We start from the raw sequence: 20,619 nt of genomic DNA on the forward strand, positions 1-20,619 counted from the left end.
GGTTGGCCTCTTCTCCCAGGCAGTCAGGGACAGGACAAGAGGAAATGACCTCAAACTGCACCAGGGGAGAGGTTCAAGTTGGACATTGGGAAGGATTTCTACCTGGAAAGGGTTGTCAGGCCAAACTGGAATGGGCTGCCCAGGGAGGTGGTGATGTCACTGTCAGTGGAGTGTTCGAGAAACGACTGGATGTGGCACTTGGTTTAGTTGACAAGGTGATGTTCAGTCAAAGGTTGGACTTGATGATCTTGGAGGATCACCTCAGTGATCCTGTGACTATAGCAAGCTCCTCTGACAGACCTAAGCAAGGGAAGATGGTGAGTCAGATTTGGGATATGTCTAGGAGGTTCCAGTTGGGAATGGAGCCCAGGAGACTGGACTGGAGATGGAGCTACCCAGTGTTGGTAAAAGAACCTTATTTCTTACTTTTTATGCTGGATAAATATTGGCAGCATAGGTCTGGGGCTTTTTGGGGAGCCTGGTTAGTGAGCTAAGATGGGGCAGAAGCCCTAGGGCTGAGGTCTCTGAGGGACAGAACCTGCTAACAGAGCTCAGAATTGGTGGGCTCTTTGTTTTTATGAAAAAGCAGTAACTAGTCGACATAGTGTCATGAAACATAGTTTGCAGTTTCCTTTTTCAAGGTAAAGCATAATTACAACTTTCTCCCTAATCAACAGCCTGCTTTCTGAAAAAGGACACCAAAATGTATTGGTCAGAAACCAGTGAAAGTAATATCCCAGTGAAGTGTGTGTGTGTGTATATGAGAAATGAAACAGAAGAATAACAGGAATAAATGGTCGATCTTTTTGTAGGATGACTAAAAACCATTTTTTCCAAAATACACAAATTTGGAAAAGTCTGAGAAGGTTCAACAGGGTATTCTATCATTCTAAGCCATGTGTCCCTTGTCTTATTCTTGTCATGTTCTCATGGATTTCTCTTCAGATCCCTGAGTGAACAGTTGATTAGTGAAGCATCAATTCTGCTATCAAATAAGTAATGCCTCTGAATGTTAATAGACACATCTTCATTTGAAGTGTTATTTCTCTTCAAAAAAACCTTATTAAGAAAATCTAAGTGACAGTTTCTGACACAGGAATAGCAATGTCAAATCTTTGAAATGCTGCCCAAAGGAATCTGTGTTTTGTTCTGGTCTTAGCTTAGCAAAAATGCGAGGGATCAAAATAGTTTTTTCACCATTTTAAAGAGCAAATCCCATCAGGGCTGCCTGTGGATGAAGTGTGCTGCTGTATGGAGTTGGACCACAATATGCACATTTATCCCAGTCTTTCCAGACCATTTTGGGATAGGGAGAAGGGGAAGAAGTGGCAAAGATCTAAGTCCTTACTTTCAGCTGTCCCACAACTGAGCACTAGAAATATCTGGTTAAGATATAGGAGAGGCTTTCATTAAAAATATCTGTGGAAAAAGTGGCCTTGACTCTTTGAAAAATCATGCTGAATGTGAGCTAAGGTTACTTCTTGCTGTCAGTTTTATTGTTTCAGTCATGATCAGAGATGCTAAAACACTATTAAAGAGATTTCTCAGCTGTGTTTCCAGTTCAATCAGAGTTAGGATATCCTGCAAATCTCCTTGGGTGTTCCTGAAACTTCCAGCCCCAAACTGCAGATGCAAAAAAAATCTGCATGAGATGAGTTATTTTACAACTTGTGGTACATCATTCTTGGAGGATCCATGAACCCTTTTCTGAGAGACCATAAAAAATAATTATCATCATGCTTAGGTGCCCTAAACATACTTGCACTTCTACTGGAAAAAGTGCAAAGATCCAAAAATGTAAAAACTGAGTCTTGAATGAGTACTTTGAATATCTCTGTCTACAAGGAACTCATCGTGTCGCAAGTTTATCCTCAGTCATAACTTACATATGAGGACAGAACTTGAAGTTTTGTTTCTTGTTATGTATCCCTGAGCTTGTTTGCTGACTACTAATAATGGTAGTTTTCCCCTAAGTCACTAATTTTGCTTTTTTTCCTCTCTGCCTGGGCACTGAGCTTAATTTCAGCTGCTCTATAAAACTTGTTTGAAATTAGCCAGTGAGTTCAAAAGCTTTTGTAGGTGAGAGGGACCCTGTGTGTGTACATGCCAATCCACATGTGTGGATGTGTTAATAAGCTGCTTAAGCTTCATTTCCCTAAGAAACAAAGCTAACAACCCAAGAAAATCAGACTAAAGATTTTTTTTTTAATGGAACAGCTGTAGAAACAGATATTGGATAAATTAAGCAGTTAATGGTGACTGCAATATATTAACAACCTACATGTCATAAATGCATAATGCTATGTGACCTTTTCACAGATCATAGAATCCTTGTGATTTGGAGGATGGCTTATTACAGGATGAATGGATGGCAGGGAATAGATTGGAACTGTCTTCTGATAATAGCACTGAAACTATTATTTGCCATGTCAGGTTATGATTTGTGTGTTTGCTCAAAGCATTCATCCAGTTGGGCTTGGGGTTATTTTGACTATGTTATCTGAAGTTACTTGCCTTGTGTGCAAGACTGAGAGCTGCAACAATTGTAATTATCCGTTCTCATTACAGACTCTGCTTTTAACACCCAAACTTACCATCATATGGCATTAGGTCTGGAAACACCTCAAAGGTGTGTTTTACCTACAGATCCACAGAACTGGGGTAACTTTAAAGAACTTGGTGGTTTTTTTCACATATGACTGTATATATAAATGAAAACCATATTTGACTCACTTATAAAATCTTCTGCTTAACTACTTATACTTAAAAAAGAGAGCCAACTAGTAACTATTTTTTTTTCCAGAGGAAGATCAGTGTTTCTGATTCTTAGTAATGTGTAACTGATGGAATGATAGCTTAATTCCCTGCCTTAACCATGAAGGGGATCCCAGGGTGCAAAGCTCTGGCATGGGTAAAATGTATTCCACCCCGGGGAGAGTCTGCAAGGCATATGCTCCCAAGTTGGTCAACGTTCCCAAATAAAATCTCCCTTGCTATTTGATGCGGGGGAAACAGCCTCGGCTCTCTTTGCAGGGGCCCTGATGATGTGCGTCAGTGGGGAAATTTGAGGAGGTAAATGACCACAGTTCATCAACAACTCTTCTTTTACATGGGGTTTGTGATCAGCGGGTGTGCTGCTCCTGATGAGCTGCAAATGTGTACTTAATATTATATTAGCTGTTAACTCCCAAAGTCAACAGTTTCCCTGGTAAGTTCAGAACACTTAAAACATTACTCCGTATTTAAAAAAAAAAAAGTAATATTTTTTCAGTGCAAAAGAAACCTTATTAAAACATTTACAGATACTTTTATGATGTTACATTGCTTTCCTAAAACACAGATCAACTGTGATGGATGTGTTTGAATGTGTGTCGTCATCCTCCACCCCCTGTAGCCTCCAATTCCTCCTCAAGAGGAGAAAGTGTTTCTGCTTTTCTAGGATCTGGAGAAGGCTCAGGCTTGTAATGCTCTGTTCTAAGCATGAATTGGAGCCTGAAGACCTAAAAGAAACGTGGGGGCTGGTGGGAGCTTGCAAGGAGGGTGAGGGGTTTTGTCTCTTGAATGTCCCATCTCCTGCCTGTGGAACACCAAGAGGAGAGACCCCTCAGTGCTTCCTGTAGCAGTCAGCCTGCTAATTCACCTGGGAGGGGAAAACGGGAACACCTCTTTTTGTGTGTCACTCTTCTTGTCCTCTCTGTGACAGTGTAAGGGATTTGCCATAGGAACTCTGCCAGGGCTGTTGACTGCTAGTTCTGTGAAAGCTGAATTCCTGCATCCCTGGGTTTAGACTTCCATGGCTATGAAGTTCAGCAGACAAGATGCAGTTTGATTCCTGAGTCCAGTTAATGTCACTGGTTTCTCTGTGGTAGCAACAAGGACTTGCTGTGGAAATGACAGTGCACTTACAGTGGGGAATGAGGGGCCTGATCCAAAGCCTGCTTTAACTGAGAGAAGCTTCTCTGTTCTCCTCACCATAGGGTGAATTAGGCTCCCAGGTAAATATCAGTTCCCACAGAGCAGCATTCACCTGTTTTAACGCTGCAGGAGGGATTAGTTATAAGCAAAAGGTGTTTACCCAAATTCCAGGCTGGCAGTAAATCCTTATATTTGTACAGGAACAGAAGTGTGTGCTCTTACTCTGTGTTGTGCAGAGATGATCCAAGTGGTCACATGGATCTTTGCTGCCTAAATAGTGGGGAAATGGTGAGCAGGGGAATAGTGGATGTGTGCAAGTGTGTCCTGGGAATGCACGAGCATTCAGTGCTGCTCTGAGCATCCCAAAGCACTGCCATGCACTGTTTGGTTTGATCCTGGTGTGTAGCAAAAGTGGTGGGTTATGATCCCTCACACAGATGTTTAGAGGTCTGCCATAAACTTGGTCAGGACCTCAGATGCTTTAAGGGGGGGGGAGATAGGAAGAAGGATAACCCTGACAGTACTGTTAAACCTGAGCTGGTATGTCCCAAATGGTGGGTCCTGAGCTCTGGTGGGTTCTGAAGTGGTTCAAAGAGGTCCCAGGTTGTTTGGGTGCAGGTACAGCACTACCTGCAGTGAGTCCACTGAGTTGTTTTTTTTTTTTTTAATAGTATGACAGTTTGATGATAATATAATGTAAAAGAGATGTTTGAGGAGTTTGGGGCATCTCTTTGACCTGGGTTATTTGTCTGAAGTCTGTGGGGAGGGAGAAAGGAAAAAGCATGAACTTAGCTGTCTGTGTGCCACTGAATCATGTGTCTCTTTTTCTAGACATCTGCAGCAGTTGATTTCTTTCAGGGTAACAGGGATGAGAACAGGCTGTAATTACTGGCTGCAAGTGTTCAAACTGGTGTTAGAATTGCTAAGTGCATTTAATGGATGGTAGGAGCTCAGCACCTACGGGGTCGGGTCAGCTCTTGCATTTGGTGTTTGCAGCTGGTTTTTCTCCTGTCCCAGCCAGAGCCAGGCTGCTGCCCAGGTGGGTTGTGTGGATGTAGCTAAGCCAGAGGTGTCTGTCATGGTTTCAGCAGGCCCAAAATCCAATTCTGATTCCTAGCCCCCCACCCACATCTCAACCCCATGTGAGATGGGTTTTCCAGACAAAAACACGAGACTCAATATGGGGGAAGGAATATATTACAAAGACTATACAAATAAATACTTATACTATAATACACTGCATACAATCTTAACTCTGTATCTATCTCTACCATGACAGTAATATTTACAATGGGCCCAATCTCTTCTCCCTCCAAATAAAAGTCCAGGAGAGAAGAAGAAGAAAAGACCCCTTCCAGTCTTTTAGCAGCAGGTCTCTCTCTCTCTCTCTAGGCAGTAGGCTTTCTGTGTCTTCTCTTCTAGGCAGCAGTAGTAGTTGCTGGCTCTCTGCCAGCACACACGAGGGAGGTCTTCCAAGCCTCTCTCGGCCCCCGTCTTCAAACAGGGGGTCTTTCCATGGGCTGCGTAACCCCAGACACGGCCGCTACACCATGGTCATATCACGAAGCACGGGGGTCTTCGTGACAGTCTGGTATCTTCAGGGGAAATCAAGCCCCTGTGCAGAGCTCCCATGCTCTGCCTCAAAGATGGCTGCCAGCTTCTCTGAAGCTGGAGCAGGGGGGGGCCAAGGTCACCCCCCACACACACACATTCCTTCGGCCGTCCTGGCTTATCTCTCAGGAGGCCATGAGCTTCCTAGCTCCTCTCTGTAGTACATACTGCACTTTAGGACTCCACTCAGTCCACCACCCCCTCCTCTTTCTCAGAGGGGTCTCTAGTGAGTTTGGGGGTTTTGGTTTATCCAGTTCTTACCCCGCGAAACTCTGTTCCTGCTGCTGGCTTGGTTCTCTTGTCCTGTTGCTGCTTTTCCTTCTCCTCAGACACCTCTGTGTCTGCCTTAGCTGCATACCGGCTTGTGTTGCTCCTTTTGGTCCTTATCAGTTGGCTCTTTGCCACTGCTCTTCGGACGCTGCTGTCTCCGCTGCTGCTCCGTCGCTGCTCCCAGCGTCTCCCACTTCTACTTACAGGGGAGAAAACTCCCCCAGTTCCTAGCCGCAGGCACTCAGCCCAGCTTCAACACCATTCCGAGTCCCTGCAGCCCCCCAACCGGGGGCTGGGGGGGGCAAAGCCCCCTAAGGGGCCGGAGCCCCTTCTCCTCATGGCCTCTACAACATGGCCACCTCTTCTTCCCACAACAAGTACCACTGCTTCTCTTCCGGTCTCCAGAGATATGTTTATATTTTGCAGGAGCACTGATTGGTCAAGCCCCAAGGGTCACCACCCCCTGGGGGTTACCACTTTTCTTAGTTTCAGGGGGAAAACCTGGCTCAAACCACTACAGTGTCTTAAAGTCTGAGAAATGATGGTCAACCCTACTTGTTCATCTGACATCACAGGCAGGAACAGATCGTTGGGTTTTTAGAAACGGCCCTGATGAGAAACTAATACTCGATGGAAAGATCATTTAGCTAGATAAAATGGGAAATGGTGAATCATATCAGGAGTGTAAGAAGATAAAAATGTTTCCCAGGACACTTGTGCAGTTGAGTGAAAGGAAATCACAGGATGATTAATTCTGCCTGAAGAGAGAAAACAGGGTTATTTCTAAGAATTTGGTAATGTGATGCAGTAATTACATCTATAAACTAGTACATTAATGCTGTGTTTAAGGTCTTTAAATTAAAAGATGATTATGTGATTCAGAGATTTTTTTTTTTATAAAGCTTTTCCTAATAGATTAGTTTAACTACTGACCCATTAGACTTTCTAATAAATACTCATTAATAGTTCTATAAATCAGTTAGTGGTTAAGACTAAGTAAGACACCAAAAAGCATGTTATTTCTAAACCTAATAGTACAGGTTGAAAGGAATAAACATGCTACTCCTGTCTGCAATCACTTTGTAGTGGAGTTAGTCCTCACCACAAATGAAATTACTTCTGACTTGTTAATGTGAAGGGACTCAGGCAGTAGGTTTAGATCTGTAGTGTCTCTGTGGGTACTATATTTATAGTAAAGAGTGATATTTATGGCAAAGGCAGTTGTGTCATGGGTGGCATGAAGGTGCAGCCTGTAACTCACCCTTCATTACAGTGAAGGGAGAGCTATCTAAGCAATAAGAGATGCTTTGTTTCTTTTTTTCTGGCACCCTTGTAATGTATTTTGGAAGCTACAGGCTGGCAAACTGAGACTTGTCTGCAATCAAATGATAAATACTGTGCAGCCGCCAAGGCTTGAGTTGAACCTCCTTCCACTCCTGCATTTTAATTCACCTCCGTGAGAGTCTCCCAAAATAGGTCTGAGTAAAAGGAACTGTGAGAGGAGGTGAATTCAAACAAGAACACACTTGCACTGTTTGCAGATGTGATAGCTTCTGCAATTTAAAGCAGCACTGAGACTGCTCTTCCTTGTGACAAGGATTTTTGGATCAGTTTTCAGCCCACCCTAGAAAATGCTGTTGGTTGGGAATTCCCCAGAGAGTCCTTATTCACCTTCCCATGATGTGCTCTCAGTTGCTGCACTAACCCAGCATATCTGTGGGTTTAGCCCTGGTGAAAGGTGGTTTGCTGACAGCTCTGAAGACACGTGTTAAATCTACAGACAGGCATGAGCACCAGCTCAGTCCTGCCCTGCGGGGTGGCCTCCCATGGGACCAGAGAGCTGCCAATTCCTGCTTAATCCTTGGCCTTGCTGGGGCCACCAGCGAAAACACTAATGGGTACCACTTGTAAAGGCTTACTGGGACATGCATCAACAAGCCTGACCAGCAGCTGCCCCACAGCAGCTCCAGCACAGCTGCTGAGGGCGAGGACTTGCTGTCACTGCCGAGCTGAGCTGTGTTTGTGCCTGTGCTTCTGTGTGGAAGCTGCCAGAGCAAATCCCTGAACATCCAGGCTCCTCTGGACCCAAACAAAAAAAAAAAAAAAAAAAAAAAAAAGAAAATCTTAGAGGCATTTCTCCAAAGAGATTTGCCCAGAGACAAACAGAAGCTCTGCTGCTGCCTGTCTTTCTGCTGAGATTACTTTGAGACTGTCTCACACCTTAAAAGAAAGATGCTCTGTGCTGGGGACAGTAGCACCAGAAGAGGGTTTTTGGGAGGCATGTGTGTGTGTATATATATAGTGTCTCAGCCAAGTGTCTGGAAAGCATTTGAAGTACAGGGCTCAGGGTGGGAGAGTAAGAAAGTGTGTGAAACAAATTAAGGCTAAAACCTCCACCCTTAAAACTGTGGCTTCAAGAGCCCTTTGCCTTTGATCCAAGGGATGTGAAATACCCATGAGACAAGCAGCAATATTCTCTTGGGATTTTCCCCAAGTAGCTTTCCAGTTGGATTGACTTTTTGTGTCCTAGTAGTGTTCCTAGCAGTGAGGAAAAATGCACAGGGCTGTTCCCAAAGGTGATGCAGCTCCTGAAGCCCATGGATTTCTTATTCTGTGCTAGTGTCTGTAAACACACCAGACCTGTTTTAAATATAAAAATATGGTGGTTTTTTTTTTTCTCAGAATATTGTTGCTCCTTTTAAACTTGCACTGTACTTTGGTATAATGGGGGTAAACTAGGTTTTCTGTAGTCTGAAGAGGAAATGCCCATGGGAGATGGAGAGAAAGGAGAGAAACTTGGAATAGAGATACCTAATTGGAGCTTTTAAGTGGGAAGAAAATTAAACTTGCACTTCACTATTACTTCCATAATGTTATTGTATGGATGACATAAGAGCAAGATGAAAAGGCTTTAACATTTAACTTCTCTTTTCTATAGTCAATTTACTCCAACAATAGTCTTTCTTTGCAACCACCTCACTCAACAGAGGTCAAGTAAAGAAAGAAATGCAGAAATAATTGAAAAGCACTCCACTGAGGAATAACAAGTGTGGGTTTGTTTTTTTTTTTCCCCCTGTAGCCAAGAGAGAGATAAATAATTATTTGTTAGAGCTATGAATCAACATATAAACATTAAGGAAAAAAAAAAATCACCTGCTGGTTATTGTATTTGTGATGAGGCACCTGCTACTATTTGGTACAGGGGTGACTGAGGTAAGAGGAGCTGCAAATTTGTGCTTTCACTGCCCCAGGAAGTCAGCACATGTTCAACAGACCACCTTGCTGGAAAATACCTGTTTGCTGAAACACGAATTCTTTGGGTTTGTAAGAATTTCTGATCATGGAGAGATGGGGAGAAGAGAGTACATGGACCATGAATTTCCCCAGAGATGCTACAGAAATGCTTAATGATTCAGATGAAATTAAATGTCGGGACTCTCTCCTGGTGTTGCCGAGTAGCAGATGCTCAGCAAAGGCCAAAGCAAGAGGGCATGACAGCCTTTCTCTTGAATACCTCCCTTCTTTCTCCTCTGGGCCTTCCTGAGGCAAATGTTTCTTCTGGGTCACTGTTTAAAAGCCACTGATGGACTGAATCTTTCTCAAGTTTTCCTTAAAACTCTGTTACAGGGAGTATCTTGTATGCATTTTCTGTTTGTGATGCTATAGAAATAATAATCCTGGTTTGGTGATATGTTGAAGCCCAGTGTTACTTAGAGCTAGGGGGTAATCCCAGCTGACTTCAACAAAGTTACTGGCATGCTCAACATTTGATAGATAACTAAATAATCTGAGTCAGAAGCACTGTGTGTTTTTTATCAGCCCTGCTAGAGATGAATGAAGGACATGTTTATAGCAACCTTACCCCAAACAGTACCAATAGGGATCTCTAAGAACAGCACTTAATGATTTTTATTTACACTTCTGCATTCCCAAATATGGCATAAGAAGTCTGGGTAAGACTCAGGTTTTTTCTTGTTCTAAATACTTAAACCCCCTATCTTGTAGTAGTGACTCGTAGCTCTGCTATCCAGGAGACAATGTAATTCAATGTATTTCTTTACCAGTATTATTCCAGAGGATTATGGTCTTGCTTTTCCCTTAATTTTGTCCAATTATTCCTTCAGAGATGGTAATGTATAAGGACAAGCGATTTATTCCTGCCTCTTATCTACTACTAGAGCTTTTGGCTTCCTCTGGGAGGCTGTTTTGCACTCCAGTGGGTTTGTTATTGCAAGTCAGTAATTCCCTTTTTTTCCTCTCACTATCTTCCACTACAGCATCTCATGAAAGTCCTCAGGAAAGCTTTTCTCTGCTCTCTGAGAGCTGGAGATTGTGTGAGGATCTACCTCTCCTCCACTTAACAGGGTGTTTATTTTGCTTTAGTGTTGTTGTCTTCATGGCTGTTGCTTTATCTTAATTGTCGCCTATAGTCGTGGGCTCTACAGGTTAATGGTGCAACAGATTTTTAAGTAGTCTGCCTTTTCCAGTCTCACCTGATGGCCTCATTCACTACTTGATGCTCTTTTCTCAAGGAAAAAAAAAGGCAACAAAAGCAGACAGCTCTTTTAAATCATTGTTTTTAAATGAGTTTTCCATTCTCCTGCCGTGTCAATACCTTCCTTTGCAACTTAGCCTTTGACTTTACAATACTGGCAGTACTTCCCAAGCATCTTGAGTGTCTCTGTTGTAAAGATTTAGGTACTAAGCTAGTTTCCAAGTGTTTTTAAGTGCATTAATGGAGGATGTAAATCCAGTTGATGGTGACTGTCCAGACCACAGTAAGCCATTATTTCTTCTTCTTTTTCTAAGTGGTGTATGTATGAGGTGATTTCCTAAAAAGGGGGAGAGCTTGCAACATATCCTGTAGGTCATTAAACATTCTCAGACTGAAGATGAGAATCTGGAGTTGGGGGGGAGAAAAAAGGTTGTGCTTGCTCTGGAACTCCTTCTTGGGAAATGAACAAATCTGGGGCTTTGCATTATGCTTATTGGAGAGATCTGTGCTCCTATTTCTGGAAGAAATTCCTTAGTTATCCCAAACCCATAAAATATTTATATCTTTGCAAGCTGAAAGTAACCACCTGACTAGGCATTAGTAGGTCTCCTGTAGGTTTTTCAGAGCCTGGTCCCATTGAGCTCCCTCTTCTTATTCCACTTTTCTGTTATTCACCCAACTTTTATTGCTTTTCAGTTTGAGTCCAGCTGGCATCATACTCTTATTGTTTGTACCACCCTTTCCTGCAGGCAAAAGAGAAAACATCTCACTGTAAAATGCAGCCATCACATGGCACATGTTTTGGGTAGGTAAACTCTTCTCCAAACTTTTTTCCATTTTCCGTGGTGGCTTCTTGGGCCCTGAGCAGGTTGGCTCTGTGTATATATATATTATTTGTATGTAGTTAATAAGTTACTGGGAACCACCTATTTCTGAGCAATCTCATCACTTTAGATACTGTATGTAGGAAAAAATGCCCTTTTTTCCTGTTCTGAACTGCAAACAGTGATGTAGAGAGAGAAACAGAGTGCCAGCTCCTCATGCTGAAGAGTTTTTCCCTCAGGTCTATGCTAACTAGAATAGAGGGTTTTTTTTCTTTATTTAAAAATTTTTCCTCTGCACTTGAAGGTTTGGGTGGGTTTTGTGGTGGTGTTTTTTGACTATTTTTTTGTTGTTGTTGTTTTTTTAATGTTTAGGGAACTTGTTTAAAATTCCTGATCGTGTCTTTAAAATAACCCTCTAAATTTAGGTGTGCCTTGTCTCCTGCCCTGGGGGTAGTGTGCATTGCATGATACAGAGCTGGGCAGAGGCCATTTGAGTTAGGGCTGAGTGGCCCAGCTTGGACAGCAGGAGCAGGCAAACTGTGGCACTGGATGCCCTGCCAGTGCCAGTTTAATCTGTGGTGTGGTTTTACCCCCCTGCCAGACCCACTTCCAGGATTCAAGTGTGATATTCTGCCTGGAGGAGTAAGATGGACCAGATCCCATGGAGTGCCTCCAGGCCCTCTGCCTGCTGCTGCATTAGGCAGTGTACCTGTGCCTGTAGGGAACTGGTTTTCATGGGGAATATGTTTTCTTATCTTCTGGAATAGGTTTTCTTATCTTCTGTGTGCTGGCAAAGGGTCAAAAACGCTGTGTAAGCAGAACTATGCATATATTTGTGGATCACCTAGAGCTGGGAAGAAAAGGGATGCTTGTGTGTGTATGAAAAACAGTGCCTTGTTGGCTTCAAAAATATGTATTTTATTTCTTTGAGGAAAACTTGCTGTACTTCTGTCATGGCTCTCCCTTCACTGACATATACTTGTGATAATTTTGTTTAATTCCCCACTTTGAGCGTTTCTCTGCTAGCCCTGGACCTAAGAAAACCCAAGTTTTTTGGAGCTTTATGTGGAACAGACATAATGCAAAGGAGATAAAGTAACTGTTAAGCAAAAAGTACAGCAATTCAGAGTCCTGTAGCATAACCAACATGCTGTCAGCACGAGTGCTGCCAATAAAATACTGCAATAAGACAGGCACAGCACTGAGAGGTGCTGGCTGTTAAAATCCATGCTCCTGATGAGGAACACATGAGCAGCAAGCTGGTTAACTGCTGGTGCCTGCTCTCTGAACCCTCCCTCTGTTCCTGGCCCTTCCTTCAGAGCTCGTGAGTCACTTCCCCTCTTCCCTGAAGAGAAGCTCTTTAGAAAACAGTGTCCCAGGGCGCTGTGTTTATTGACTTTTGCGGACTCTCAGAACAAAAATCATTCCACATACCTGCAGAGATGTTTTTCCCTAACTGCTGACTCCGTAGATTCTCCCTGGGTGTTGAAAGTCAAGCTGTTTTCCTTTTGATTTAGGGTACTGTTGAAGATGCAAACCCCCAGGACAAATGTTACTTTAGGGCACGCCATGAATGCCTCTGAAGCCTGGCTCCCCACAATCTTCCCCCAGCACACATGTGACAAGGGCAAAAGGGGTTTGCAGCCACCTCTTCCTACGGGGTGGAGGTTGACATGACTGCTTGGAGGAGGGGATCAGTAACAATGATGGGCGAGCAGGTAGGGAGGGCAGTGTCTCTCCCCCCTCCCTTTTCAGCTTGATTTGCCCATGTTCAGTAAAACAGGGACTTACCCAGGAGGGAGTTTTGGAGTTGAAGGGCTCTATGCCAATTCTTAGCCTGGGACCGAGTACTCCTGATAGCAATTCAAGGTCTCTGGGAATTGCAGTGAGTGATCTGAAGGGTCAGACATGCTTGAGTCTTCTTTCTCCCCCTATCCCCCCTCCTCCTTCCTTTTTTAAAATTTTCTTTAGGGTAGAAAAGGCCCTGAGGGGTGTGATTCCTTCAGTCCATAAACCCTTAGTGGGGATCTCTGGGAAGTGCTTTGATGCTTGCTGCTCACCATCAGCTGTGAAGTTGTGTTGCTTCTGTAGCAACCAGGGATGTTATCAACACAAGACCGACCTAACTTTAGGAACAACCAGATTCAGAAACTGCTGTGTGGTGTCTCCAACTCAAGGAAGGGTCAGCAGCTCTGCCATCCCTCTCCCAGCTCCCCTGCTGTACTGGAGACTGGATTGAACCTTAGCAGAGTGGGCCTGGCTGGCTTGGAGCTTATCTCCAGACCTTATTGATGCACAGATTAGCAGCCTCTTAAAGTTGTCCGTGTTTTTTATGCACTTTATGTTTGTTTCAAATAGTGGCAGTGCTCAGGAGCTCTTTGTGTAATAACCACCAAGAGAGTATTGAAAACATCCCTCTGTGTGGGGGGAAAATAGAGAATCTGAGAGCATGTTTCCCTGGGAAAAGATAATTTATATGTGCTTTTCAGTACTCTCTGCAGTTAAATGGCTTCTCGGTCTGATTCACCAGTATATTAAAGCTGTTATTTAGCTCTCTGAAAGCACAAAATAGCTTTATAGTAGATCAAGTAATCACTGGAGAGTATCTCCTGGTGTTGGAGGACCTCTATGCCTGGTAAGGTTGTCATGGCAGCTCCAATGTTGTTCCTTTTCCAGGCTCTCAGCATCAGGGATGCACCCAGTGAAAGATCCAGCATCACTTTCTTAGGATCACCATGTCCTTGGGATTTTCAGGTGGTTCTGGGCCTGGCAGTTGCCCTGGCTTTTAGTAGGGACAGATACAGAGCTCAGCTAGACTCTGCAATCAAAAATCTTGTTTAGACATCAATGATTGTTTATTTTTTAGTGTGGAATGCTCCTTGGATGAATCAGAGCATTGGGCCAACCCGTTTCAAATTTAACGTACAGGTTTCCATTTTAAATTGCAATAGATGATCATTAAAACTAAATTTCACTCTGGATTTGAAAGCAATTTAGTTGTATATATATTTTCACTTCTCAAAGCATGTGTGTTTATTTTCATACAGAGAAGTATTAATTTTCATAATGACTGTACTGAGTCTGAGTGCAATTCTGGTGAGGAGGATTAAATTTGATTTGCAGGCTTGAGCTCAGTCATGGAAACAGAACCCAGGTGTTCCTCTTCATTTTGGTCTTTTTTTAACAACATCACTGCTTTTAACTATGAATTTTTAAATACACTGTCTAGTTAATGTGAGTAGCATTCCTTGTACACAATGAGTTTACATCATACAAAACAATTAAAGTTAACATCCAACAGGTTATGGTATGTCTAAGACCACTATAATATTGGAAGAATAAAGGGTCTTAATGGCATTGTGCATCTTGCAGGTAGCAAAAGATCCACTGTGGGAGAAATTTTTTTTCTTTTAAGCAGCAGTGTAAGCTACTCTATCCCTATAACAGCGCTTCTTTCCTGGACTACCAACCACCCACATCTACACCCTCAATAAATCCAGAACACTATCACTTAGAATACTGTTTATTAGTTTCTAGAATCAGTCAGTAACAGCATTCTTCTGCTCATAAAGTTCAGTAAATGACTCTTTTCAGACAGAAAATATCTTAAATTTTGACCAGGATGCATGACTGGAAAAGGCTTAGTAAATTAAAATCTGGGAGAAGCAGCAATGCTTTATTTTTAATGGAGAGAAAATTGTTCTGTAGATGCTTTTCTTCATGCCTTAATTTTGAGCTCTGCAATATTTATTGGATATGACAGTGAAGAATAATCATACCTTTTTGCTTTCCCTGTGTTTTTTTTTTTTAAATGAAAGGGTGAATGTGGTGTGTAAGCACTATGGCCATCACAGCCAGCTCCTCCAGGAGAGGTAACAGTGTGTGGTCTTGTTGCTCAAATCATTAATTTAAGGTACAGCCTGTGGCATGTTCTGCAGTGATCACATGTCACTGCTGGGATATGCAGCCAGGAACTGCCTCACCCACCAGGATCAGCTGTGAGGGCTTTGGGGTGGGTTGGTTGCTTGCTGCTCTAACCCCCAAACAACTTACCTTTCCTCAAACACATGTGACACTTGGTTTGAAGTATTTTTTATGTCTGATTTTTTTTGTGTGTGCAAGACTGCAGGAAAAAAAACAACTCGATATTTTGTTGCTTTCAATATTTGTAGTTCTTATTTTATCTTACCTTGGTGGTAAGGTAGGCCCCAGAACAGTAGAACTACTAGCCAAAATATTTCTAACTTTTCAAAACCAACATTATTTCCACCTGGATTTGTTAGCTGATGCTCTGAGTTTTGAGTTTAAGTGTTTTTGTATGCAGACAAAGCCAACAGTTGCAGTTTTCCAGATTCTCTATTATTATTTGGGACATCATCCAATTACAGTAAATAGCACAGGGACAAAACTGACTGATATAACCAGGCAGATACGTTAATTGAAAATGAGTTAATGGTCTAGAATTCGCCTCTTACTGCTGAAATTATTTGAAGACCTAACAACTGGGGAATGTTGTAAAATTACCTGAGGAAGGTTAGGGCAGCTAGTGGCTCATCTTGTGTTGCAAGAGAAAGTTTTTACTGTGAAAAAAACTTGATTATGGGGCAGATGGAAATGTTCAGAGACTCTTTGAATGCGTTCTCTGACTTCATGTGGACACTTTGAGTCTCTATTTTTGGGTGTCCAGAGGGTGGTAGCCTGCATGTCACTGAAAGAGGAATGGTTTGCAGGTCCTACTTGCTTCCAGGTGGGGTTTGAAGACTTCTCAGCATGATGGGTCCATATCACCTCAGACTGGTTATCCAAGAAATGAGGCACTTGTCACGTCGTGTGATGGAGGTATTTAAAAAATGTGTGAATGTGGTGCTTAGGGCACACAATTTAATGGTGGTCTTGGCAGTGTGAGGTTAGTTAAAGTTGGCCTTGATGATCTTAGAGGTCTTTTTCAACCTAAATGATTCTATTCAGACTGTTAGGGGTGTGTTGCGACCTAAAGATTTGAGGTGTAATCTCTAACCAATTAGGAGGGATAGTTGAAGGCTGGCCCACTGTCTTCCCTTAATAAACTGTTCCTAAGCCCAAAATTTATTTCATCTTTGTACAGTTTGAATAACAAATTAAATTTTGTTAACTACTATCTTAAGATTACTTACTTGTATATGTGCATTAAAATCTAGCAGTCCTGGCTTGAGCCTTTTTAATGTATTGAATGGTACATGGACTGAATATTATGGCTTTGGTTAGTCCTAATAAAAGTAATTTTCCAGTTTATCTATGTATCCACACACTTATAGTTGGGTAAAAAAAGCCTTAAAACTAATAATTACCATCTCAAATGCTTGCATCAGGCAAACACCCTAGGCAACACCTCCAGCAGTACTGCTGACTGGAACTGAAAATTGCATCCCTAGGTTCCCATTTACCTCCCAAGGATTTCCTTGGGACTGTTCCTCCCTTGCCTGGCACTTGTTTTCAGTCTACCTCTGCTGTTGTACCTATGGAACAAATTCCTTGGCAGAAATGAAGAATATCTTACTTGCCTTCTTAGCCTTTATTGCCTTTGGTGTTATCTTTAATCTAGAATAAAACCTCAAGGCTGGCATTTGTAGTTGCTCTTTTTATACAGATGAAAATGTTGTAACCTGTCATAATTAATACCCAGTGTGTTTTACTAATAGTGCAGCTCACTAATCTCCTCAAATCTTGTGTTGGTGGGAAAATATTTTGGAAGAAGAAATAAAAGTGAAATAAATGTTACATGTGTAAAAGCTTCATGCATTTTAATGGAAATGAATAGTAGTAATACTGCTTAATTAGAACTATATTAGGAGAAATCAATTGCTGAAAGAAAATATTTCTGATAGAATGCACTGCAGTGTTAAGGGAAATCCAAACAAATCTGTGCACACGTGTTACTCCTTAAATGCTTCCAAGGCTTGTTTTTAATGACCCACAGTCACTGCTAACGTAGAGAAATTTGGAACCACTTCCCTCTTATCGTGCTGCGTGTCTGAAACCTGCCAGCTGAGGTGTGGCTCATCACACAGTAAACGTTGGCATCGGATTTCCACTCCGATAATCTTACAGCGTGCTTTGTTTGACAAGTCCCTCGTGTATGGATGTTTGTTTAGTTACCGCAGTTTCACGAGCTACAAATGAGGCTGCACGTTGACCAAGTCGTGCTGAAACAAGCACAAGGGGAGAACCAGTGCTTGAATCAGCAAGTTGCCAGTCTGTCAGCTGAGTTTACGACTCTGCAGAAAACAGGGAGATCGATACAAGAACAATAGAGGCTGTTGGAATGTTTGAGCCTTGGAAGCAGATTAAACCACTTCTTGATTTTTGTACAGTTGAGGTTTTGCATGGGCACGTTCTCTCGTGCGTGTTTCAGAACATAATTCATTGTGTGACTAACATTCCAACGCTATTTACTTGAACATATTATGAAAAGACAACCTGGTGTTCTCAGCCACACATGTTTTTGGAAAGCTTCCAAATACAACATTGCTGTACCTAGAATAATCCAGAGGGGAGTTGGGAAACTTACTGTAGGTTTTTTCTTTTTTTTTTCTTTTAAAAGAAATTGAAGTCTGATACAATTTCATTCTTTAAAGGGAGATTACTGAGCAGTTAAAGCGTGGGAGGTGCTCAACCTTTTCGTGTCTGTAGAAGGGGAAAGGCTTTTGTTGAAGGCAACAAGAGATGCTCTGCACTTTATGGCTACTGCTTGAATAAATTTCCTTCTGGTACATTTTACACATGGGTAGTGTGATGAATTTTTTGGTACAATATAAATCTGTGCAAACTGTGTGCCTAAATTTTCGGTAGGTGTGTATGGATGCTTATAGGTTTTTTTTTTCTAATACCTCTTGACACAGATGAGCTACAAAATGAAACCTGGTTGTGTTGTATTCAGCATCAGTAATTGTGCCCCCTCCCCCCCAAAAAACCTGTTTTCACTCAGATTAGTGCGTGCTCAGGTTGTGCTGTGTGTGGATTCCTTTCTCAATAGAATGGTCAATAAGAATGAAATACTGCTGAGTTTACACACACTTCATTCCTTTTTTTGCCACTGTGTGCTGGTTTTGGTTGGAGTAGAGTTAACTTTCTTCATAGTAATTAGTGCAGGGCTGTGATTTGGATTTGTGCTGGAAACAGCGTTGATAGTTTGGGGATGTTTTAGTGAGAATCACAGAATTATTTAGGTTGGAAGAGAACCTTTAGTCCAGTGGTTTCCTTGGACTGACAAATTCACTACTAAACCAGGTCCCCAAGTGCCACATCTGTTCATCTTTTAAATACCTCCAGGAATGGGGACTCAACACTTCCCTGTTCCAGGGGCGTGGCAACCATTTTGGTGAAGAAATTTTCCCTAATATGCCACCTAAATCTTCCCTGGTGCAACTTGATGCTGTTCCCTCTTATCCTGTTGCTTATTACTGAGAAGAGACTGATCCTTACCCCCTTTATAAGATCCTTCCAGGTAGTTTTATAGAGCTGGTTGATGAAGTACAGAGAGGAGGAGAAGGAAGCAATGCTGTTCCCTATCATCTATGAGCTCTGCAGTTGCAGTTTCACCCAGCATGCAACATGTGTGCATGAAATTCCGTAAATCTTGGTGAGGTGGATTTGAACCCTGTCTCTCACCCCTGAGTTTTCTAACTGCCAAGCTGCTGTTGGGAATTTTGGGATCAGTGTCTCTATGTGCTTTTCACTTATACTGTCAATGCCCTGATTCTGGGTGAGGATATGTAAGAAGAGGCTGTGGGTTCTGTCTGTCTCTGGAGACAGAGAAGTCTACAGGCAGTTAGTGTTAAGTGCTTAATATTGAGGTTTTCAGTGTACAGCAGAAAAGCCAAAGGCTGTTCTTCATCCATTCAACAATCTCAACCCTTGATACTCCTGCAGCTTGTTTGGCTTGTGTCAAACATCCTTGTTGGAGACTCCAAAACAAAGGACTGTTTTCAAGATTTTTTTTTTTGTTTGAGAAGCAGCACATGCCTCTTGCAATGGAGGGTAGAGGTGCTGGTGGGAAATCCTGGCTGCATGTGGTCAAGTGCAGCCCTTGGTTACACAGAGTCTCTCTTCCAAAGCTGAGCTCCCAAACTGGGAACTGGAGTGCTGGGATCTGCTTCTATTTCTCCCATCTCCACACTTTCTTATCTAAAGCATAATTTAATGTGTAATTCCTGAGATGTGTTAGGCCAAGCAGTGGCAGCAGGAGGGGAGTCAGCTTTGGTCAAATGTGTAATTGGCTGTATTAAAAGGCCAGGGCTGGCTTAATTCTCCCTAAATTTACTAGCAAAAAAAAGAAAAGTTAAAACCCAAGTGTTCTTAGGTGGATGTCTTTTCTCTTCCTGTAACCAATGCAGTGGGAATAACCTCTTCTAACTTAATTCTCCCAGAGCTTTCTCAGTCCTCTCCCTAGTCATTGGAAGGGTAAATGTAGTGAGTCGTTTCACAGATAGCTGTTGTAAAATAAGAGGAATCATTCTCTGTGAGGGCTTTTCCTTTGTCTGTAGGAGGCGCTTAAATGACCAGAGGGTTCAAGTTAAGGAGGTGCTTGTCTATGGTCTCCCTTTTCCAGTGAGGATTGCTTCTGGAGGAGATAGCTAGGGATGTTGTCCTCTTAATTCAGATGTGTATCTTAGATTCTTAAACTTAGCTTGTCCAAAGCCTGCCTTTTGTTTAAAAGTAGGTTAAAACTTTAATGGATATAATTTAAGGGATAACTTTTATCTTGGTCTGAACAAGATCAAAGACATTTCAAAATTACATTGTGGAACAAATGATGTGCTCTTTGTCTCTTTGGAAGCAATAATGCAACTGAAAACCAGCTTTTGAGCCTGTTTTCTACTCAGGGTATGGAATCCCTCATGAATACTGCTGTGCTGCCCACACTGGGTTCTTGTAGAATAAGGTAGAAACAGAGGTTGATTTTTAAACATCTTTATTTTAAACCAAGATATGTTTGGCAACCCAGAAAAATGTAGTCAGGGAAATGGCAAAAGGACTGTAACAATTTTTTCAAACTTGGTACAAGCTTATTGCATCTGTTTGTTAAATAATAAAAAATTGTCCTTCATTAAAAATGAAGTCTGAAGTACTCTCAGCACCTAAAAAATGTTTTGTGATTTTTTTTAAAAATATAAATAATAGAAGTATAAATACAATGTCTGCAAAATCAGAGGCTTTTGACTGTCCCTGTTTACAAGTTGCTGTGTCTCCAGGGTGGCACAGGTGAAACCTGGGTGCCCATCAAATCTGATGTTGCTGTCCTTGTTGCATAGCTAGGAAATAAAACCTCTGATATCATGCTTGGCTTTTTACTGATACTAAAGTGTTCCAACTAGAGTAGACCAGAGTGCAGAAGAACAATCTGATCTCCCTCCATCCCAAGGATGTTGCTGACTTAGGGCTACTTCCTGAATTTCTACTGGTGTTAGCAAGAAATAAAAGGCAAATACCTGGACTGCTCATCTTGGATGGTGTAGTAACTTCAAA

At 42.1% G+C, this 20,619-nt stretch overlaps 1 long non-coding RNA gene across 2 annotated transcripts in view; it reads left to right on the forward strand.

Annotated features, from left to right (window-relative positions):
* Positions 1-221: 221 nt before the first annotated feature.
* LOC113972468 overlaps positions 222-20,619 on the forward strand; it is an 84,625-nt gene continuing 64,227 nt past the window's right edge. Inside the window, exon 1 of one of the 2 annotated variants that reach the window (XR_003535916.1) lies at positions 222-404. This is a non-coding gene — a long non-coding RNA (uncharacterized LOC113972468). The remainder of the gene's footprint in view (positions 405-20,619) is intronic. The other variant, XR_003535917.1, reaches the window with a different exon arrangement.

Source organism: Neopelma chrysocephalum, unplaced genomic scaffold (genome assembly GCF_003984885.1).
Source record: "Neopelma chrysocephalum unplaced genomic scaffold, ASM398488v2 Primary Assembly neopelma1_92, whole genome shotgun sequence".
Taxonomy (NCBI): domain Eukaryota; kingdom Metazoa; phylum Chordata; class Aves; order Passeriformes; family Pipridae; genus Neopelma; species Neopelma chrysocephalum.